We start from the raw sequence: 24,427 nt of genomic DNA, 5'->3' as shown, positions 1-24,427 counted from the left end.
GCCTCCCAAAGTACTGGGATGACAGGCGTGAGCCACTGCTCCTGTCCTGTTTTTTATTTTTACTTTTTACCTAAGCTAAGACGTTTTGTCTTTGTTTCTTTTGATCTGTACTCGCTGTCCCCAGGTATAATGTGTGGAGGGTTCTGTGTTAAGGGCCTGAGTCTTATTTGTGCACTAATTGCTCTAATCTTCTGATTCAGTGGTTCTTATCCTACCCTGTACACAAATATTGCCTAGGATGTTTGTTAAAATATAGCTGGGACCCAATTAGAAATTCTGACTCAAAAGTATTGGGGTAGGACTTAGGAGTCTGCATTTTAACAAGATTGCCAGTTCCTTTAAAGGAAGGTAGTCAATTGACTACAATTTTAAAAACACTGCTTTAGATCATTTAATAGTTGAGATTTGGTGTATCAAGGGGCATTTCCCCAGCTTGGTTATCAAAGGCGTAAGTATTCCTCATGTCTCACAATAGCCCTAAAGGATAGAACACCTGATATAAAATGGTGCTCTAAGTCACATAGAAAAGAATGTGGAATTTAAGATAGTAATGTTAGGGGTAGACATTTGAATAAATAATTTTTGTCTAATTAGCTTTTAATGGTTAGCTTATGCTGGAAAATGTGCGAAGGCAGATATTAGAATCTTACAATCCTTCTGATTGAAAATACTAATTTTGTATTATTTTTTCTGTTCTATTTAGACCCTTAATGGCCGGGATGATATCCACCCACCTCGGTGAGGACAGTTTTCTTTACTCAGTCTACTGAGTCAAATGCTAATCTCTTCCAGAAACACCCTCACAAATACACCCAGAAACAGTGTTTTACTAACTATCTGGGCATCCCTAATCCCAGTCAAGTTGACACATAAAATTAACCATCACACAGGAGGCCATTTAAAAGTTTTTTTGTGAGGCTCAGTTATGATAATCTATGTATAAGCTTTCTGAAAAGCATAAGTTATGATACCTTTGAAAAACGTAATCATCGCTGATGCTTCTTGCCGTGAATGTAGGCAATATGAAACAATCTTGCTCTTAGAACCACTTCAAATGATTGGTAAATTGGGGTTACTTATGGTAATTTTATTTATAATATTTAATCTTGTATCTACATCTCTTTTCCCCTCTTCCTTCTCTTACATTCAGTAAATCTAAGGCTGCTTTGAGTTTCCGTGCCCTCTCTTACCTATTGGCAATGTCTATAAAGACACAGCTCACCTCTTTCTTCTCTTCTGGGAAATATTATTAGCCATTATGCTTTCAGCCCACATTTGTTCACTTATTATTTCCCTGTATAGACCCTGCAAAATGGGAATGAGATCTTTTTCTATAGTTTTAGATAAAGGTAGTCTGGCAGTTTTCTAGAGAAATTCATTATTAGAAATTTATTCTAATGGGAACCCATTTTTGGCTTACTCTGTTGATTGCTTTGACCTCTGTTTTTACTTGCAGAGCTTGACTTATTAATATCATTTAGGAGCACTGGGAAACATCACTCTGCATATTTATCAGACAATTCATACACACATCCCTACAATTCAGTGTATAGAACTTCTCTGTTTTGGACTTAAACTGAAAGATTTTAATGACTGGCCGTATTGGCCCAGCTCCTAATTTGCAGATGAATCATTGTGTCTGCACTGCGGAGTGTTGGCCATCTTTGTACCTCTGCTTTTCTCAAGTAGAAATAAATATTGAGGGGATCCTAAAGAAGGACAGGACGTGTACCAGCATTTCTTTTTTTTCTAAATCTGCAAAGTCCCTTTGGATTGGATTTTAGATAGTCATGGCATTTGAATAACTTGCAATTTATTAATCTCTGGAGATAAGTGAAAAACTAGAAGAGGTTGAACATAGAATCAGTATAAGGCAATCTTGGGGCCTAATGAAGTGGATAAATTATATTTATCAGAAGGGGACTGCTGTTTAATTCACAGGCACAAACGCCCACATTCATCTGTGACACTGAATCCGTTTTCTAATGAGTGTTGTCTTCCCTGTGGTTTCTTTCTCTTACTCTTCTCTCCTTGCTCAAATTTCAGAGTTGTCATCCACAATTCCAGGAAAGGTGATGTTTCACTTGCTTCATTCAATAAAGGTGGGGTGTGAGGGGGTGACACAAGGTATGGCTACAAATGTCTAATGTTGGTATTATAACCTTTATCCAGTATGCCGGGGAGAAAGTATAATGATTTTGCTTTACTTCATAGCTATCAGATTCATTAAATCCCATGAGTCTTGGTAAATTATCAAGCAATTATTGATTTTGTTGTGGTCAACATCAAGATATATTGATTTTCCCACCAGCCAATAGTTTCCAGAGGCATAACAAATATTGATGTTTGCTGAAACATACATGTTAATGTCAGTGTGTATATATACTTAGATCTCTATACTCAGATATTTATTTTATACTCTTTCTGAACGTCTTTGAAAAAACTATTTTCTCCCAAAGATCCTATTATTTTTTGGCTGATTTATTAAGTTCTTCCTTTTGGTTTACATTTTAATCTCATTTATTCTTCCCCGATTGATAATGGAAAGGAAAACTAAGGCTTCGGAAGAAGTCTATTTGCCTTTAATGAACCAGTTGGGGGGGAGTCTTCCTGATGAGATTGTGACTGATTGCAAACTGAGCATTCCTTCCTGTCTCCATCCTGTCGGGTTCGATAGAATGACAAAGAATGTTGAAGACTTTCACTCTCCATTCCAGCATCTACCGGACCAACATAATTCAGGAAGCACATCTGAGAATCTATCTCATTTAATCTCAATACTTTTTTCAATTATGTGGAACATAGACAAACAGGTCAAACTTGGATTTAGACAAAGTTAAATGATCAACTACATGATGCAATTTAATGGGTACAAAAATAAAAACAAAGAAACCTCTTACTCTCTTCCATAATAGCTTACAGTCTACCAGTAGGAATTTATTACAAATATCCTCTTAGAAAATTCAGATTGCTCCTGAGTAAATTACAGTATCAGGAAGCACACCCTTAGCCATCTATTGAACACATGCTAGATGTCTAGTTCTTTGCTATCCTTTTGAGTTGGCACTTTACTTGGTTGACTCCGTGGTTCTTTAGTCTTTATCTGCACTCCACGTTTCTTTAAGCTAACTGATGTTTCTCATATATTAACTGGCTCCTTCGACCAGTGAGGCAAATGAGTTAGTACTCATTTCATTAGTGAGTTTTTTATTTTCATCTAGAAAAATGCATTCCATCTAGGAAATGGGCAATTTGATGGCATGTGAGAAAGGTGAGAAGAAAGGAATAAATTTAAAGTAAAGCAAATTGCCATCCTACACATGCATGTGTGCATACCCTCTGGTATATATGTATCAGAGACTAGGTGGTAAGCAATAATTTGCCATGAAGCAGTTTGGTAGGGCTGAACTTCTCGGAGTAATTTCAAGCCAGTTACAGACTCCCAATAACAACTTAGCATTCTGATTCCCAGAGGAGAAATGTGGTCAAGAAAAGAGCAAGATAATGCATACATGACAAAATCAACCTCTCTCATTAAGACGAATTCCCTAATTGATCAGTGCTTCACAGCGCTCCATGTAGTGGCAGGGGAAAATGTGCAGTGCAGAAGAAAACTGGTTCTTGTAAAGGAGAGATAGCTTTGATGTGACAGAGACAGTGTGGCAATAACCAAGTCCACTTTTCTGTAACAGTGATCGGCCAATGCTTTGTGTAGTACTTAAGACCCATGTAGAGAAAATAACAGCTCACATTCGGTTGATGCATATTTAAAGCTAAGAACTTAAACATGAGATTTTATGTTTGAATTGTTTTTGTTGCTGTACTTTTGAGCCAGTGTAATTCTTTATAAAATGCATCAACATGATTTTCAAACGTTAGATGGGGATAAAAGAAAAGCCATTCTGAAGTTAAATATATAGATTTTCGTGAAGCTTATATAGTCAAGATAGCCTTTATACTTTTGACTTCTAATATAAAGAGGAATTACGTTGAAAGCAGTTCATGTGGAAGCCAAGTATTGTTCCTGCAGAATACAGGAATAGATGGACAATTTGTGAATGGCTCCTGTTTTCGTCCCCTTTCATGCTATGTAAAAATCTGGATTATAAAACATATCTGTACAAGGGCTTTTTTTTTTTTTTTTTTTTTTCTGAAAGCCCCACAGGGATCTGGAGGAGATGTAACATCAAAATGTTTTGTTGTCTCTCCTGCAGGGGCCCCATGGGGACCATTTTTTTCATGGCTATAGACTGAGTTTGACTTGGGTCTGGAATGGCCTTGGTGTTTCGCAGAAGGAGACAAACAGTTCTTGCCTTTCACATGAACTGTCCATCAATAATCCCATATTTAATGGCTCCTGCTGGAGCTGTACTCCATTCCTTGCTGTGACATCTCAGGAAATGTTCCTACTGGCTCCTGGAAAATTGTGAGGAAAATTAAGTTTGATTTTGATACCCAAAGCATCCACTGTGCACCATTTCACTCCTCACCTCAACAATCCCTCTTTCATGGCTCGTGATCTTATGTTCTTATGTATTACACAAATATTATATATTCATATATTTTACATTATATTTTCATTTATTAAGAGTAAGGTTTTGATATGAGTACTATAAATATAAGCCAGTATATGGTTATTAATAATTAAAGCAATATGATTTATACATTTATTATTATGCAATGAAAACTTGTTCCTTATATAAGGGAAATTTTAGGAATAGCAGCAAATGGGGAGATACACTGGGTACAAGGACTTTAATAGTGACAATGAAGTGACTGGTTTCAGCAGCCACTTTGGCCTATATGGCCTTGCCTGAGACCTCTAGAAATGGCATCATTAGGCCTTCTCCTTTCTGAGTTCTTTCCTTCATAAGTTATGTACCTGATAAGGACTTTATGCACCAGAAAATATGGCACAGTATAGAACAATACGGGCAGCATGGCACAGCGGAAGGAACTCAGGGCTAGTTGTCAAGAGATTTGGGTTCTTCTGTGTGCTTAATGCTAGTTTTATGATTTGGATAAATCACATCACCTACCTGGACATTGCTGTCTACATCTGTGGGATGATGATGATGATGATGATGACGACAGTTAAGTGCTTAAAAATAATGAACTCATTTAATCTTTACAACATCCTAATGAAGTAGATACCATTTTTCTCATTTTACAGATGAGAATGCTAAGCCATAAAAAGGTTAAATCTATTGCTTAAGTTCACTCAGCAAAGACAGGGTTAAGGTTATGTCTTCCTATCTAGGGCTCCTGCTCTTCTTCTTGACAGTGGCTAAAGTTCCTCAAATCTGAGATTCTATTTTAATGAAAACTTGCATCGGTGAAGACAGAGATAAAACACAGTTCTGGAACAATGGATTCCAATGGAGTTGAAAGCCATTCAATAATCATGATGATAACTTAATAGTTTATATTTCAAAAATACATACCTGTCTATCATCTCTCTCTCTCTCTCTCACATCTATTTTAAATGTAAACCCAGGAATCAATCTGCTCAAGCTGCTCTCAAAATTCTAATACCTAGAATTAATGGCTAATGGCTCCTAATAGAAAGGAATAATTATAGCCCATTGCTAACCACCACTGAGAAGTATAATAGCTAATCATTTCTCTCTAATGGCTGTTTGTGTCACAAACAGAATTTTTATCTAAGAAGAGAGAGAAAACAACAACAAATGACAGAGTCTTGCTCTGTAACTCAGGCTGGGGTGCAGTGGCGTAGTCACAGCTCACTGTAACCTTGAACTCCCGGGCTCAGGCCATCCTTCTGCCTCAGCCTCCTGAGTAGCTAGGTCTTCAGGTGCATGCCACCATGCCCAGATAATTAAAAAATTTTTTTCTTGTAGAGACAAGGTCTTGCTATGTTGTCCAGGCTGGCCTTGAACTCCTGGCCTTAAGCAATCCTCCCACCTTGGCCTCTTGAGTTGCTGGGATTTCAGTTAACTTATCAAAACAGTAATGTTATGTAATTATATCACATAGTTTTGAAACTGTTTTCTATGGGAAGTGCTTTGTAGATTTCCTCTCATTTATTCTTTTGCTATCTCTATTTTTAAAATATATTTATAAATTTGATCTTGTTTGTTCTTATGTTATCTCTATTGTAGGACTTACCATCATATAATCTGGTAGTAAGTTTTATGACGCTCTCCGCATCCCGTAGTCTCATTGAACCAACCGTCTCTGTTTCTTCAGCACTTCATGGAGCGGAATGTTTCTTTTTAACACTGTGAATAAAGGGACAGGTGAGTTGTTCAAATGTTCTCCCATTTTGGGGAACGGAGAATCTGGGTTCACACAGTGAAGGCTTTCGTGACAGCCTGGTCTGCTTACTGAAAGCTTCAGCTTTCTTTCAATGCTTAGTGTATAGACGTGATAAAATCACTCACAGAAACAATGATTCGTCTTCCTAGACACATCTGTAGGAGTTCCTTGAAAGACAGTGGATCTAGTCCTAAATACTTTATATCCACCCCCTCAATGAGTAATCAACTTCACTCCATCCAGAAGTTGGTAGTTAGGAACTTGAAAACAATCTAAGAAACTTTTGCAGTTTCAGGCTTAAATAATAGTGTATGTAAATGTACATGTTTCAGCCACATCATAGAAATTAAATCCAGGAGCTAAAGAAGCCTTTGTTAATTTGTCTAGAAAGAGAAGCCAGGGGGAAAAAAAGGGTGAGTCTATCCAGAAAACAGCTAAGTGATCTGTGGCTAGCAGGGCATCCCACAGTTAGAAACATTTGTTTGAAATTATCTAGGCAGTATCATAGGTCTTATTTCATAACGGCTCAAACTAATATCAAAGAGAAAAAAAGCATCTAACTTATTCCTTTGAAATATAATCAATGGCCATAAGTCCCAGTAGGCTTACTAGATTCTTCCTTAGGAGCAGGAAGTAAATATGACAACAGACCAAGACTAAAGTGCTTCCAACATGGAACTTCAGTCTGTCCAAATAGGAAGATGGGCCAGGACCCGTCTTAGAGTTGTGCTGTCCAATATGGTAGCCATGAACTCCATTTGGCTCTTTAAATTAATGAAAATGATAAATAATTTAAAAACTGGTTTCTCCCTCACACCAGCCACAGTTCAAGTGGTCAGTAGCCACATGTGGCTAGTGGACATCATATTGGAGAGTGCAGATGATTATACAATGTTGTATGTGCAGCATTGTTGTCATCGTGGAAAGTTGTTTTGGACAGGACTGGCTTAGTGTCAGAGCTTTAATGTTAGAAAATAACCACTCCAACTGATTAGAAAGCAAGGGGTCACTAGCAGCATTGGTTAGTTTGATTAAAAGTCAATAACTACAGTTTAGCTAGGTTTAGAAATGCAAGCAGAACATGATCTGGATAATAACTCTTGGCTGCTTAATTGCTAACCAAAAACAGCCAGATAGTGACTGGTTTGAAGGCGAAGGGGATGGGCGATTAGATTTGCTTGTCTTTCACTTTCATATGAAACCACTCTTGACTCTGATGTGAAGTTTAAAGATTTGATCCCTTCCTTGGTCTTCTGCATCCAATTTTGATATGCTACCACTTACTCTAGAAATTCTTGTATCTGGATTTTATGATGATTGGTCTGGTGCGCCACAGACTTCACCAGAACATTTAATGCTATGTGCCTCGGGCTTTCTTGCTGGAAAATATCCTGTGTAGAACACTCTGTCTGCCTCTAGATAAGTGTCATTTTCGGGGAGGGAATCTCCCTGAGGACTTCTGCCATTTCAGGTTAGAAAGTCCAGAATTATTCTTATAGCATAAAATGCCACACAGTGGTTATGATATGAATATAAGAAATGACTTAGAAGAGATGGGGGGGGGGTGCTGCTGCAAATATACATTCAATTGTTTGAATAAAAATCAAGGCAAGAAAGATGGGCTTAAATTATAAGGAAAATATGTGGTGGATTTCTGAAAAAATGTGAGTGGCTTGTAGGATTTCTGCCCTGGGAAGTTTTTAATCAGAAAAATTGAATACTTGATGAACATCTCTTACCTGGTCAATTGCAACTACCTTCCAAATAGACTTTTTGTCTTTAGCATTGACCATGACCACTTCTTCCCCACCGCACACACACACAAAAGATATGTCCACATTCTAATCCTTGGAAGGTGTGAATGTGACCTTATTTGGAAAAGATTTTTTGCACATATAATTAAGATCAGAATGCTGAGATGAGATCATCCTGAATTACTTGAGTGGGCCCTAAATTCAATGACAAGTGTCCCTGTAGGAAACAGAAGAGGAGAAGACATGCATAAAAGAAAAGGTGAGATGGAGATAAGGGCAGAGATTGGCATGATGTGGCCATGAGCCAAAACTGGCAACTTCCAGAAGCTGGAAGAGACAGAGGATGGATTCTTCCCTATGCGGCCCTGCTGGCACCTTGATTTCAGACTTTTGTCTCAGATCTTTGGCTTCCAGAACTGTGAGAAAATAAATTTCTGTTGTTTTAAGCCACCAAGTTCATGGGAATTTGCTATGACAGCCATAAGACATAAATACAGATACCCTCTGATATATCCTCCAAATCACCTCTAGAATGATCCATTTAAGACATAAACATTATGCACAGCATAAAGTCCAAATCTCTTAGGAGAGCTTCCAAGGACCCCTTGATCTGGTCTTTGGCTTCCTCTCTCACTACATGGCTCTCTGGCACCCCCATAACATTTAATAAGACTGGAGTCCCTTATTCCCTGGATATACTATCTGTTTTACCCCACTGTATTTTTTTTTTTTTTTTTTTTTTTGAGACGGAGTCTGGCTCTGTCGCCCGGGCTGGAGTGCAGTGGCCGGATCTCAGCTCACTGCAAGCTCCGCCTCCCGGGTTTACGCCATTCTCCTGCCTCAGCCTCCCGAGTAGCTGGGACTACAGACGCCCGCCACCTCGCCCGGCTAGTTTTTTGTATTTTTTAGTAGAGACGGGGTTTCACCATGTTAGCCAGGATGGTCTCGATCTCCTGACCTCGTGATCCGCCCGTCTCGGCCTCCCAAAGTGCTGGGATTACAGGCTTGAGCCACCGTGCCCGGCCCCACTGTATTTTTGAACTTGCAGTTCTCATGATCTGTGATGTCCTTTTGAGGATTGTTCATCCATAGTAACTCTTTTTTTGTTTGTTTTTGAGATGGAGTCTTGCTCTGTTGCCCAGGCTGGAGTGCAATGGTGCGATCTCAGCTCACAGCAACCTCTGGGTTCAAGCGATTCTTTTGCTTCAGCCTCCTGACTAGCTGAGACTATAGGCGTGTGCCGCCACACCTGGCTAATTTTTGTATTTTTAGTAGAGATGGGGTTTCACCATGTTGGCCAGGCTGTTCTGGAACTCCTTACCTCATGATTCGCTCACCTTGGCCTCCCAAAGTGCTGGGATTACAGGTGTGAGCCACTGCGCCTGGCCCATGGTAACTCTTAATCATCTTTCAGAGTCCCGCTGAGTGTCCCTGCCTGTGAAGATGTGTTAGCTGACTTCCCTCTCTCACCCCCTCCTTCTCTGTGTCATCTCCACATCTTGAGTATGCTCATTATGACACAGTGCTTTCTTACATCCATCCATTTAACAACTTAGAACATTAATTTTTAGTAGGTAAGATGTTTATATGGGGTATCCATGGAGAAGTCTAATTCCTATCTGGTTTTTTTCTTTCTTTTCCCTACAGGTAACCATTTAAAAATTTTTTTTAACTTCTATTGTTTCTTTATGCAAATCCATACATTTTCATTATACAAAGGCAGTACACTACATATATTGTTATGAACTTTACTTTTTTCCATTTAGTAATATATCCTAGATATTTTTCCATATCATTATGTAAAGATCTCGCCCATTCCTTTTTTATGGTTACATAGTATTCCATCGCATACATGGTCCTAGATAATGTAACCAATTGTCAATTGTTGAATCACTGAATTGTTTTCATTATTTGTTATTATAAACAATGCTTTAATGAAAACTTTTGTAATGCATTATTTCATATGTATGAAAGCATAGGTAGATTTTCCAAAAGTGGGATTGCTGGGCCAAAGGGCAAATGTTACTGTCACTGTGCTAGACATTGCCAGATTTTCCTCCATAAGCATTGAGCCATTTCATATGAGGGAGCCCATGGGCATACTCAGGAACACAATGTTATATGTTTTGTATTTTTGTCAATATGATTGACAAGTGTCATAGTTTTCTATTGCTGAATAACAAATAATCATAAACTCAGTAGTTTAAAGCAACACACATTTAGTATCTCACAGTTTCTGTGAGTATCCCAAGCATGACTTAGCTGCATCCTCTGCTTAGAGTCTCAGGAGCTGCAATCAAAATGTGGGTTGTGACTGTGGTCTCATCTGAGGTTAAGAGTTCCCTTCCAAATTCATGTGGTTGTTGGCAAAAGTCGGTTCCTTATGGTTGTAGGACGGAGGCCCTCGGCAGTTAGAGGCTGTCTGCAGTTCCTGGCCACATGAGCCTCCCCATAGACAGTTTACATCACAGCAGCTGGCTTCCACAAGGCTAGCAGAAGAGTCCCTTGCTATGGTCTGTTAAGTGGTGGAGTCTTATACTATGTAACCTAATCATGGGAGTGTCATCCCAGCACATTTGCCAAACAACAAAATCTAGTCCAGGGGGTAACACCACATCACTGTTGTCACATTCTATTGATTAGAAGCAAATCACAGGTCCTGGCCACACCCAAGGGGAGGGGATTTTACAGGCCCTAACACCGGGGGTGGAGATTAGGGGGCTACCTATCATAAGATTCTTCCCATCATTGTGAGAAAATAAAAATCCTTTCTTTTTATTATGAGTATTTTCATATATTTAATTACCATCTGTGTTTTTTTCTTAGTGAACTGTCTGTTCATATTCTTTGTTTATATTTCCATCAAATGTTTACTTTTCTTCTACATTTCTATGTGACATGAATTGCAAATATTTTCTTCCATTTTGCACTCTTGATGTTTTTGAATTCAAAGTTAATGAACTTACCAATCTTTTCTTTTGACTTCTCATTTTTGAGTCATAGCTGTAAAGGTCTTTCCTATGCTAGGTATATAAAGAAATTAAACTATGTTATAATTTTTTTACCTCTAAATCCTAAATCCCATTAGGAATATTTATTTGAATATGGTATGATATATGAATCTAACAATGTCATTTTGAGAAGGCTTTTGGTTGTTCCAACATTGTATATTAAAGTTCATCTTTACCACCACAGAATGAGTATCACCTTTATCATACACTAAATTCCCATATAAAGTAGAATCTATTTCTGGAATTTATCTTCTCTTCTTTAGTATATTTACATATGTCTCAATACCATATTGTTTTAATTATTGAAGTTTTGTTATGTATTCATTGGCTTCTAAGACTTCTATTCTGGAGATTTCCTGGTTATTATTACTAGTTTATTTTCCACATAACCTTTATAATTAATTAGCTTATCTAATTCTAGAACAAAATTTCTTTTTCAGTATTCTTATTAGGATTGTTAAATTTATGAATTATCTTAGAAAGAATTGGCATCTTTACCATATTAAGTTTTGGTGCATTTACAAACTTGGTATCTTTGTTTTAAGAAATATACTACTTTTCTTTCATCATATTGTTTTTGCATATTTATTTTTATTTTTTTGAGATGGAGTCTCACTCTGTCACCCAGGCTGGAGTGCAGTGGTGTGATCTTGGCTCACTGCAACCTCCACCTCCCAGGCTCAAGTGATTCTCCTGCCTCAGCCTACTGAATAGCTGGGATTACAGGCACATACCACCATGTCTAGCTAATTTTTGTAATTTTAGTAGAGACGGGGTTTCACCATGTTGGCCTGGTTGGTCTTGAACTCTTGACCTCAGATGATCAGCCCGCCTTGGCCTCCCAAAGTGCTGAGATTACAGGTGTGAGCCACCACGCCTGGCTGCATATTTCTTATTAGGTTTATTCTTTGGTATTTCGTGCTTTATAGATTTATTGATTTTGCCATTATAAATGACTCTTGTCCATTACATCTTCTACACTTTGTTGTTTGCATAACATGAAAACTATTGCTTTCTATAAATTTTATATATGCATCCATTCTCAGTTAGAAAACATTTATTGGGTGTCTACCATATGATGGGCTTCTATACTAGTGCTGAGCTCACAGTCACAAAATAGCCATGGTCCTTCCCCACCATGAACAAATGGCCTAGTAAAGGAGGTAGAAAGTAAACATGTAAGCAAACTAATTTATAATTACTATTTGAATAAATGCTGTGAAGATAATGAGGAGTGTTCAGTCATACAGAATAATTATTTAAGTGTATCTTATTACCCACTTAGAGTCTTCGAGGGTTTGGTCCATAACTTATTTGTCTTTGGGTCCTCAGAGCCTCGCACAATGCCCAGGAAATAAAGACACCAAATATTTATTGAACAGAACAGAACCAAATTGGCTCTGAGCTCAGGGCCAATGTTTTAAGTCCTTTAGCCACAATGATCATGAAGTCCAATTTTTCAACCAAATTTATATTTTAAATACTCTGTTTCTATAAACACATTATCCCAGTACTGGCCTAAGTATTTGTTTGGAAAATGGCCACTAGAGTTACAGCTTTCACCTAAAGTGGCCTTCCATGTCTCTGGCCCATGAACAGAGTGGGCTTTTAATCCTTAGCCTGAGTGTTTCAGAGACAAGTTAGCAGAAAGGGATGCTCCCTTTGTAAATTTTTGACTGAGGTGTCAAAGTTAGACTTAGGGTATTGAGGCTAGCCGGAGCTTATCTGTCCTTCCAGGCAAAGGTGTTAAGATTTACATCTTTAATAACAGTAGGAAAGCAAGAGAAGACTGTAGTGGAGAAAATTCTACTTTTACGTCCATGCTTTCATTGATGTTTCACTTCCCCTCCCCAAGTGTTACTAAAAGGTAAGTAAAGAATTTAGGGATTAGTCTGTGAATTTTTATTTATTTTTGGCCTATGTGGCTCTGGAGATAATTTAGATCAGCTCCCAGGAATATATGAAATGCAGTGAAATTAAGTACACTGGAAGAAGGTGAGAAAGAAATGGGGCACCAAACAAAGTTGGAGACATTTGACAGACTTGCTGTGAGAAGGCTCAGGTTTTGGCTCTTATCAGTTAGAAAACATATTGAGCATGAGCACAATTTATAGTTCAATTAAGATTTTAAAAAATTCCTGGTCATGGCAAAAATATATGTGGTGCCTACTCTGTTCTGGGCATCATTTAAAGCTTTTTAAATGAATTAATTTAATCCTTGCAACAACCTGATGAGATGAGTCCTAATAATCTTCTGTCTTACAGGAGAAGATCTACTATTACTAACATTGAGATAAGGAGGAAAGTTATTCAGAGGATTTTCACAAAGATGATGCTGTGCAATAGAATGAGTAGCATTCTCCAGTGTTTATACCCTGGCACTACAGTGAATCTCACATGTCTGTCTTTATATTATGTAACATAATCCTGAAACTGTCATCTCCTCACATTTGCCACACAGCATCAATTACTCCTTGATTATACACTAATCAAGGAGTAATATCCTATTACTGTTGTCATATCCTATTGGTTGGAAGCAAGCTGCAGATCCCAGCTACGCTCAAGGGGAGGAGATTATACAGGGTCTAACACTAGAGGGTGGCATCTCTTGATCTAATGGCCTCATGCCAAGCTCAGAATGAGTCTACAGTGACCAATGCGATAAACGTAGCTCTGCCGATAAAACTTCATTCAGAGGTAGATTTCAGAGTACCTAGAGGAATGTGTTTATTTGAATATACTTTAGTTAATTCTCTTTCTTCTTCTTCTTTTTTGAGACAGGGTCTTGCTCTCTCATTCAGGTTGGAGTGCAGTGGCACAGTCACAGCTCACTGTAGCCTTGACCTTCCAGGCTCAAGAGATCCTCCCACCTCAGCCTCCTGAGTAGCTGGGACTACAGGCATGCACTACCACATCCAGCTAATTTGAAAAATTGTTTGTAGAGATGAGGTCTCACTATGTTGCCCAGGGTGGTCTTGAACTCCCAAGCTCAATTGATCCTCTTGCCTTGGCCTCCTAAAGTGCCAGGAGACCAAGGTGTGAGCCACCTCTCCCAGGCCCTTTAGTCAATTCTTTGAAAATATTACATCTTCTAATTAAGTGATAGGTAGAAATGGAAGTGATGGCTTGGAGATGGTTTCAAACTTTGAATTAAAAATGATGAATGAGATGCTAATGAGTAGTTAGGCGGTTCTTGGCCTGTATACACAACTAAGCAACCTTCCTTTTACTGTTTGTGACTGTCTCAGCTGGGTGAAATAAGGTGAATCAGTTAGGTTATGCTATGCTATGTTGTGGTAACAAATACATCTCTGAAATACACTGATTTTGCACCAAAAAATGCTTGTTTTCTTCTCATATGAGGCCTACTTGTGTCTAACAGCTTTCTTTGATTTGTAGTCATGCCACTTAGAGCAAATGGTCTCCAAGGTCAATGTAGCAGAGGAAAAAACAGTCTTGGAGAAGGCATACCCACTCAGACCTTCCTCAAATTGGAACTGGCATATTACTTCCATTTGTATTTCATGGGGAAGAGTCAGTCACATGACACCACTGCTCCAATGCATGGGGTTGGGAAACCTGGATATTTAGTGAGCGCTGGTCGTCTGTGCTACATAAGGACTAGGCTGTTCTTAAATCTACTGGGAATTTCTCTCCTGCTACCTTTCTCTTTCTTTTTAACTGTTTAGACCTCTTGCTTTATGAAACTGTATCCTCATGGTACCAGATTTCCCCTATTCAGACAACTCAGTCTTGACTAGAGGAGGCATCTCTGAGGGTGGGTGAAGTGGCAGAAAAGTAGAAAGGGGAGGTAAAAGAAAAGAAATAGTCCCTTAGTTGTCACTTCTCATTTCTCTACTGCTGCTGGTTTCTTTGCTGCTCCATTTCTCAGGGCCCAGCTCTTGCTGACGGTTGCCAAGTGGTAAGGAGATTCAGGAGCAGAGAGAATCTACTCTGCTATTTATGCTAAGGGACCTCTGCTGTTTTTCCTCCTTCAACTCCCTTTCTTTTCCTTTTATTTAATAAACTCCTTTTATTTTTTTGACAGAGTTTTGATCTTGTTGCCAAGCCTGGAGTGCAATGGTGCAATCTCGGCTCACTGCAACTTCCACCTCCTGGTTTCAAGCAATTCTCCTGCCTCAGTCTCCCAGATAGCTGGGATTATAGGCACCTGCCACCACACCCAGCTAAGTTTTTATATTTTTAGTAGAGATGGGATTTCACCATGTTGGCCGGGCTGCTCTTGAACTCCTGTCTTCAGGTGATCCACCCGCTTTGGCCTCCCAAAGTGCTGGGATTACAGGCATGAGCCACGGCACCCTAAACTCCTATTCTACAAAAGCATTTTAACATGCTTTGTGAGCCAAACACAAGCAGGGTTTGGGTATTTAGAAATGCATAATACAAGGCATCTGTGCTCCAAGGACTCTTGGTCACTGGTCAACACCAACAACTCTAAAGTGATTGAGTGCAAAATAGAAGTGTTTCAAAAGTGAACAAGTAGATGAGTGACTTAATGCTTGACTGAATAGAATGCTCAGAGCTTCCACATTGTGTGAAGAGAGGAGGATCCATGACAGTGGAGGCTGGCCTTCTCAGGGTAGCGCTGAGTTGGAAGGCAAGTAAAGCCAGTCAAGGGAGATGCGGAAGTTACAAATCTCATTGCCCTTGTGTTATCTCCAGTCTCTCTCTCACCTCTTTCCTAGCCCCTTGTTCATTTCTCTCCTACCCTACAACACAGGTCCTGATCCTACTCACAGCTCTCCCCTTGCTCCTTTCCTCAGCCCTTTGGTGCTTGCATATGGGGTAGAGAAAAATCATGCTTCTGCATGGAGTTTGGGCTTCAGATGTGTCTGTGTATCTGCCACCCCAAATTGCTACTATAATCTGATCCTATTTTTTCATACAAATATTATGATATAGAGTGGGAAAATGCTATCATACTATGTGTTTAGTACATGCTAGATCTTTGTGATAGAAAACAAAATTTTTTTTTTTTTTTTTTTTTTTTTTTTGAGATGGAGTTTCCTTCTCGTTGCCCAGGCTGGAGTGCAATGGCATGGTCTTGGCCCACTGCAGCCTCTCCCTCCTGGGTTCAAGCAATTCTCTTGCCTAAGCCTCCCAGGTAGCTCGGATTACAGGCACCTGCCACCATGCCTGGCTAATTTTTGTATTTTTAGTAGAGGCGGGGTTTCACCGTGTTGGCCAGGCTGGCCTTGAACTCCTGACCTCAGGTGATCTGCCCGCCTGGGCCTCCCAAAGTGATGAGGTTACAGGTGTGAGCCACTGCGCCTGGCTGTGAAAACAATTTTAAAGGGTAATCTGGAGTCTTAATTGCCTTTTTAATAACATTATTTACATGGTAGGGATGATGTAATAGGTGATTAAATACCAGAGCAATGACCTAAATGATCTTTGAGGCTCTTTCCAACCTGTAGAGTATATGATTATGCAGGAATATGTACTCTAAATTCTGAACACATGGTTTCAAAATGAGCCTTTGGAACATAGGGTATCATTAATAGAAGGATTGCCTGCAATGTGGCAAGTTCTCATTTCTTCAATCTCTCTTCCTTCTTAAGTTTTCACTCACAACTTATTCTGTGATTTTTTCTCTACCATTTCTGCATGTTAACACAGGATTATTCCTTAATCCAAAATTGCTTTTTGATTATAAGCAGTTCTGAATTTCACTAGGTTAAATAAATATATCTCTAACAAGGTAGAATGTATTTCCCAGTGGATGACAAGGGAATATTTTATTAATTTGCTTCTAAGTCATTGAAATCACATACATTAAAATGTTTAGCTGATTCTTTTACACTAATGAAATAAGAAATTACTAATTTTTTAATCACTTCCTTAAATAAAGCATACCATTCCTAATGCATGTACAGCTGGAATTAATCTCAAACAGAAATCATAAGTGACATGCAAAGAGGATTGTGTGATTTTCTTTCTTCTTCTTCTTTTTTTTTTTTTTCTTTTTTTGAGACAGAGTCTCGCTCTGTTGCCCAGACTGGAGTGCAGTGGCACAATCTCAGCTCACTGCAACCTCTGCCTCCTGGGTTCAAGCAATTCTTCTGCCTTAGCCTCCCCATTAACTGGGACTACACGTGTGTGCCACCACACCCAGCTAATTTTTTGTATTTTTTTTTTTTTTTTTAGCAGATATGGGGTTTCACCATGTTAGCCAGGAGGGTCTTGATCTCCTGACCTCGTGATCTGTCCACCTCAGCCTCCAAAAGTGCTGGGATTATGGGCGTGAGCCACCATGCCAAGCCGTGATTTTCTTACAGTACTTTGTCAACAGGTATATTTTCCTGAAGGCAGTTACATTTGCATTCAATTGCTTTTGTGTCACACATTTTGATTCTTAAAACAAAGACAACAACCACAATTTGTATACCACTTGGGCATAATAGTATTGGATAGAATGAGACTTACAGAGGTCATTGACATTATCCCTTGCTTCCTGCCCGGCCATGAGAATTCATCTTGTAATTTCACCCACTCAAGGGCATGGGCTTCACAGTCTCCTTTGGTAACTGATTTGAATATCTAACAACAGTTTCTGTCAGGATTTTTTTTTTCTCACAAAGTACAAAACTGAAATGCCTCGTCTTTTTTTTTCCTTCTTTTTCAAGCTGTAAGGAAAAAGATAAATAATTGGTTACAATTCTTCATAAACTCTTGAGTTTATATTTGAACCTTTTACTTTGATTTTATTTTTTGAGTGGAGTTTTGCTCTTTTGGCCCAGGCTGGAGTTCAATGGCGCGATCTCAGCTCACTGCAACCTCCACCTCCCAGGTTCAAGTGATTCTCCTGCCTCAGCCTCCTGAGTAGCTGGGATTACAGGCGTGCACCACCATGCCCCGCTAATTTTTATACTTTTAGTAGAGATGAGGTTTCACCATGTTGGCCAGGCTGGTCTCAAACTCCTGACCTCAGGTGATCCACCTGCCTCGGCCTCCCAAAGTGCTGGGATTACGGGCATGAGCCACTGAACCCAGCCTGAGCCTTTTATTCAACTCTTCAGACTAAGGTTGCCTTTTGTTCATTGTTTATCATTTTCTTTAAAATGATCCTTGATCACTTCTTCAAGTTTCTTAGCCAGGGCTAAATTTATTATTACACATATTTAGGAAAGAGGCTGCCCAAAGAGATGAGTGTAGAACTTTGGGAGTAGATATTTTCAAAGGAGAGTCTTGGTGAAGGAAATTTCTGAGAGACTGGGTTTTGGAAAGAGACCGTTAATGGAGAATATTAATGGCTGCTACTAAAAGGAGGGTGAGTAATTGGTGCAGGGAAGAGATCAGTAAAGAAGTAAATGGACTGAAGGGGCTTAAGTTAAACAAGCAAACAAACATATTTCAAGTTCAAAGTCATTCAGAAGAGGGAGTATATGGGACGTAGACTTTGTACAAAAATGAAAGCCATTTTGTCCCTTGTGAGAAAAGAGAGTATTTGGAGGCAGAAGGCAAAATGCAGGCAGCCTGTGGATAAATGACCCGTCTCTAGGATGAGGAAGGCACAAGTGGGTGCTCCGAGAGTCCCCCTAATGAGCTGAATTTATGGTGGTGTGCAAGGCTGAGGACATTTATTAGTAAATAACAGAGATAGTGTGCTAATGACCTGATCACTGGTCCATAATCAATCAGAGGTTGGTCTCTGTGCATAATTCTCCTGGGGGATTGTTAGAAGGAAAACACAGCCAAGGCCAGACACTGACTCACTAGGGGCCCCTTAGTCGCTCATGGTGAGCAGATCTCCTCTTTCTGTACACGTAGAAGTTCTCTTTATTAGGGAAGCAGGAAGAAGTGTTTGAAAGATGCTGTCTTTCTCTTGTGGCGTGGTTTCTAAATGCAGCATATATCTGAGTAGAATCAAATTTAACTGTGAATATTTGGGTGAAGGTAATGAGATGGTACATTATTCTTTTATCAAAGGTTTTGATGAGCACAATGTCTAGTATAAGCATCTCCTACTTAAGTACAAAGTATTTTTACAACTATGTTTAAGATCTATGAATAAAGACAGAATAATAGATTTATAAATTATGAGTAGGAGGGTGATGTGGTTCATTTGCCAATCTACTAAGATATATTATAAAATCACATTCTTCTAGCCTTTTAATCTCAATATATTTCTTCTGTCTTGTACATATTATTTAATTGTTTTCATATAAAACTAAAGATGCTGTTAACTAGTTTGTATCCAATAAGAGGCAGTTTGAGGTTAAATACATTCTGCTTTCTTCATGTAAAGTGAATCTCATCTTTATTTCATCATACTTCGAATTGGGGTGGCCTGTGCTTTTTGTCTTTAGTGTTGGAAGTCTTGTTTTATGTTCCCCATTTAACTCATAATATAAATTATGCATTAAAATGGTATTCGAGATGCTGTGACAAAGTTGGTGTTTTGATCGAGGTGGTGCTGTTGGTAGAACTGACCTGTCGGTGGGCAGGCACAATGCCACTTTATCCCTGAGCAATAGAGGCAGGAGAGTCCCTACCTGTCACATAAAAGCAGATTTAGGGAGATCAATACAGAGTGCATGAAAGTGAAGGTTAAGAGAAAGTACAATACGTAAAAGTCAGGAACTGTCAATATACAAATCCTCAACTCTGGCAAAACCCCAGATCACCCATGATCCAGTGTGAGGATGAAAATAAGCTCCTAAGTACTTTTTTTTTTTTTTTTAACTTTGGCATTTTGTGCAACTCACGAGCTAGTAGTGTTTTCCTCATTATTATTATTAGTGTTATTATTCAGCATTTTGCTACACCCTCTCCTTCTTTCCAACATCTAAATACCAGCAAATATATTATGAGATGAAAATGATGACATAGCACCTCTTTTCTGTCAGGTAGAAACACCTGCATTCAAGGTTATTTGAAGGTAAAATATTTACTGAGTTATTTACTCTGTCTTTCCCCCAGGAGTCAAGGCAGAATGGGGGTTGCCAAGAAGAGTGGCCAGGTGTACCACCATACAATGGGGCCTGTGTGTGTCTCTCTTGTGTTTAGCTTCATGCAAAATGGGGCTTAGAGGTACCTGGGGGCTTATTTTTGTTGCATTCACACCATTGATTGTCCTTTCTAATGTGTGTGAAATTATATTCCCCTGCAACTGAAAATCTGATGAATAAAAGTATGTCATTATCTTCCATAACAATGAATCCAGACATAGCTGCTTCCAGGTGGAGGGTAGCCGCTCAGTCATGTCAGTAAGGACAGGGACTGTGTTCATCCTTATAGTTCATCATCCTCAGTATGCAGGCTTTTAGACCTACTTAATTGTTGCAGGATGCCTGCTGAACTCCTGCAGTATTTTTTTTTTTTTTTTTTTTTGAGACAGAGTCTCGCTCTGTTGCCCAGGCTGGAGTGCAGTGGTGCCATCTTGGCTCACTGCAAGCTCCGCCTCCCAGGTTCACACCATTCTCCTGCCTCAGCCTCCTAAGTAGCTGGGACTACAGGTGCCCGCCACCACGCCTAGCTAATATTTTGTGTTTTTAGTAGAGACGGGGTTTCATCGTGTTAGCCAGGATGGTCTCGATCTCCTGACCTTGTGATCCGCCCGTCTCGGCCTCCCAAAGTGCTGGGATTACAGGCGTGAGCCACCGTACCTGGCCTGCTGCAGTGTTCTTGGCATCAAGATGGTACTCCGAGATAAGAAGCAGAAGAGAAGATAAAGAGAAATTCTCAACTGGCTTTCTTTTCTTTCATCAGGGAAGAAACATTTCTCCCAAAGACTTCCATTTTCATTTCAATGGCTAGAACCTTGTGACATGGCAATCCCTTCCTGCAAACTACAAAAGAGCCTGGAAAAGGAGCATTTGAACGAACACAACAAGATAACCGTGACCAGCCTAACCAGTTGCCCTGCACGCTGTATATACATCCCTCTAGATCTCTACCCCTGCCAGTGTGTTGGCCAGAGCATCTTTCACTGCTCCTGCCTGTGTCAGCTGGGTCCCTTGTGCGGCTGCCACAGTTGCTACTTGCCCAGGGACTTGCCACAGTGGCTGCCCCGTCCCATTGTGTTGTCCTAGACACAGCTTGAAAGCATTTCCCGAACACACTCTGCTTCCCATCTCATGTCCTGGGACTTCCCTGATGCCACTAGGGTAAGAGATGTAACCAGACCCTCACTTGGGGCCCCCTGTGTACAATCTAGAAGTTTGGGGGAGGAGGTCAACCCGTGGGGTAGACTTTGACTAACAGAAGATTGAAACTCATAGATAGCTTCGCCTTCTGTCTGTGGCAGGACTGTCCTGGGAGCAGTGGTTGAGAGGGTATCTCCATATGCAGTAGCCAGCTCCACCCATCTTCTATATTTTCTGCATTTCTTCTCCATCCTTCCCTGCTTAATCTGTGACCTCATTCCTGCTTTTTGGAACTATACACCCCAACAAAATAGTAGCACACAAGCCCTTGCCCCGGGCTGTGTTTAATAAAGACTCTGATGCATTTTTGATGTTCAATTGCTGACATCCTCTAAACCTCCCTGCTCCCTCTGTCCGTGAGCGGGAGCCCTCACGCCAGCCCCATCTGCCACAAAACCCCACACCAGTCTCCTTTTCCAGCTCTCTCAAACCATTTTCACACCTGCCTGGAGCCTACCCTATTCACCCCAGAAAGCCTCCTTTTGTGAATAGTGAACAATGTCATACCCCTAGGTGTGTGTATGGTGTCAGCAGTCTCAACATCAGGACCAAATTCTGGGTGATGTCCCTTCTGCTTCTGCAGAATGACTTCAGCACTCTGACACCAAACATTGTTCTCTGGGACTAGGGCACACTGCCACCCTGAACAGTGATCAGAGTCCACTCAGTGAGGAAGACATGGGAAGGACGGACGCTGTCCTGGTGCCACACCACAATGTAGAGGATCGGGGCCAGGACCCAGGAGGGGACACTTAGATCTCTCACCTCCATGGTAGTTACAGAGGGCCTGGGAGGAGAGTGTGCGGAGAAATCCTCCTTTGGAGAGAGTTGACTTTAAGTCTGACTCTCAGCCAGGGGAAGTGGTGGGGGTGTTTCCCCTCACCTGGAGCCTAGTGAGAGATGTTTTAAGAAGATTCCTAGAGAAGGGTTTGGAAGAGAATCTTTGGGGATGACTGTTGGTTGGGAATAAACATGGGGATGCTTCCTCCCTTTCCTCAAGTCACTAGTGAGATTGTAATAAGGTTGTCCAGAGAAACAGAACCAGTAGGATATATAGGCACATACACACACACACACAGAGAGAGAGAGAGAGAGAGAGAGAGAGAGAAAGAGACATTGGCTCACACAATTGTAGAGGTTGGCAAGTCCAAAATCTTCAGGGTAGAGGGTAGGCCAAAGATCCAGGGAAGAGGTGATTTTGCAGCTCGAGTCTGAAGGCAGGCTGCCGGCAGAATTCTCCCTTCTCTCGAGGAGGTCAGTCTTTTTCTATTATTGCCTTTACTAATTAGATAAGGTCCACCCACATTATGGAGGGTTAATCTACTTTTCTTAAAGTCTACTGATTTAAATGGTAATCTCATCTGAAAATGACTTTCAAAACATCTAGACTGTTTTGACCAAATATCTGGGTACTGTGGTGTAGCCGAGGTGACACGTGAAATTAATCATGACATGGGGCTTTAAGGAGTTTACTGGGAGGACTTTCTATATGTTCCTGGATTTTTGGTGGGCACACAGTGGATTATCTGACTTTTACAGGGCAAATTAAAAAGATGAGAGGCAAGCTGGCCAGCCACTCTTAGGGCAGAAGTAAAAAGAAATTGCAGTTGCCTTAGGGTTGGCCTCTGTCCCTTTGTTTTAAGACAAAGAATGCAGGGGTGTTTCTCATGGTCCAACTATGGGCTATGTCAGCAAAGCCTGGCATGAAATTCTCTTGGGACTTTGTCCAAGAAGGCTACCTGGAGAGGCAAAAAGATCTCAGCAGAGAGGAGCTGCCTGTATCAATGCATTCCTGGGACTGATGAGGAATGAGGGTGCACGATACTTACAGTCAGAATAAAGACACGCTCATCCAGTGTCTTAATGTGCTTGGGCTACCCCAGCAAAATGCCAAAGAATGGGCATATTGCTTGATAGGCGGAATAATAAAAATATATTTTCTCACGGTTCTGGAGGCTGGGAGTCTGGAATCAGATGCCAGTATGATTAGGTCCCAGAGAGGGCCCTTTTTTTCAGCTGAAGACAGTGGCCTTCTCATCGTGTCCGCATACAGCCTTTTTTTTGGTGCATGTGTGTGGAGAGGAGTAAGCAAGCTTTTTAATGTCTTCATATAAAGGCACTAATCCCATCATGAGGGCCCCACCCTCATGTGCCATGTCACAAGGTTCTAGCCATTGAAATGAAAATGGAAGTCTTTGGGAGAAATGTTTCTTCCCTGATGAAAGAAAAGAAAGCCAGTTGAGAATTTCTCTTTATCTTCTCTTGGAGATATCTGCTTCTTATCTTGGAGTACCATCTTGATGCCAAGAACACTGCAGCAGGCCAGGTGCGGTGGCTCACGCCTGTAATCCCAGCACTTTGGGAGGCCGAGACGGGCGGATCACAAGGTCAGGAGATCGAGTCAGCCCGCAGTCTGAACAAATACAGGGGAGAGACTTCTGATGGTACAGTCTCTCAAGAATCCACAAAAACACCGAGGAAAGAGGCTACTCTTTAAGTTAGAAATTTCCCATCTCCTCCCCTCTCTTGGACCCTCAGTCTTAAAGGAGTCAGAAACAGAAGCTAGCAGAATGGAAAAAGGATGTAAAATGCTATAATAAGCCAGGAAGAGAGAATATATCCCCTCCTTTTCCAATGCCAGCTGCCTCCTAGATTCTGACCCAAGTTGGTGTGGACTCGCCTTTTAACACTAGATTGAAACTCAGACCTGTACATGGGACCAATCATTTTAGTTACTAATTTGCGACAATGTTTCACATATCCAGAAAAGTCTTGGGGTGCCTGCATTTTCATCCTGGAGCAGAGGAAGAACCAGTCTGAGTACATTTTAAGAGACAGTGGGGGAACAAAAATAAATTTACATTTTACGAGACATATGTGTTCAACTATTAGCTGTATTTTGCCTCCCTATCCAATTTTAAAGGGGGAAAATTTAACTTGATAGGCTGAATAATGAAAAATCCCAAGACATGCTCTCTAGATTTGAGAATTTCATAGATTTCTCTGGGGGAATATTGGTAATTAAAACATTTTGGCTGGGCACAGTGGCTCACGCCTGTAATCCCGGCACTTTGGGAGCCGAGGCGGGTGGATCACCTGAGGTCAGGAGTTCGAGACTAGCCTGGCCAACATGGTGAAACCCTATCTTTACTAAAAATACAAAAAATTAGCTGGGCTTGTTGGCAAGTGCCTGTAATCCTAGCTACTCGGGAGG

The sequence above is a fragment of the Rhinopithecus bieti genome, unplaced genomic scaffold (assembly GCF_001698545.2).
Source record: "Rhinopithecus bieti isolate Rb0 unplaced genomic scaffold, ASM169854v2 scaffold_1295, whole genome shotgun sequence".
Taxonomy (NCBI): Eukaryota; Metazoa; Chordata; class Mammalia; order Primates; family Cercopithecidae; genus Rhinopithecus; species Rhinopithecus bieti.
The sequence above is the reverse complement of the archived record's forward strand: the minus strand, read 5'-3'. Positions refer to the sequence as shown.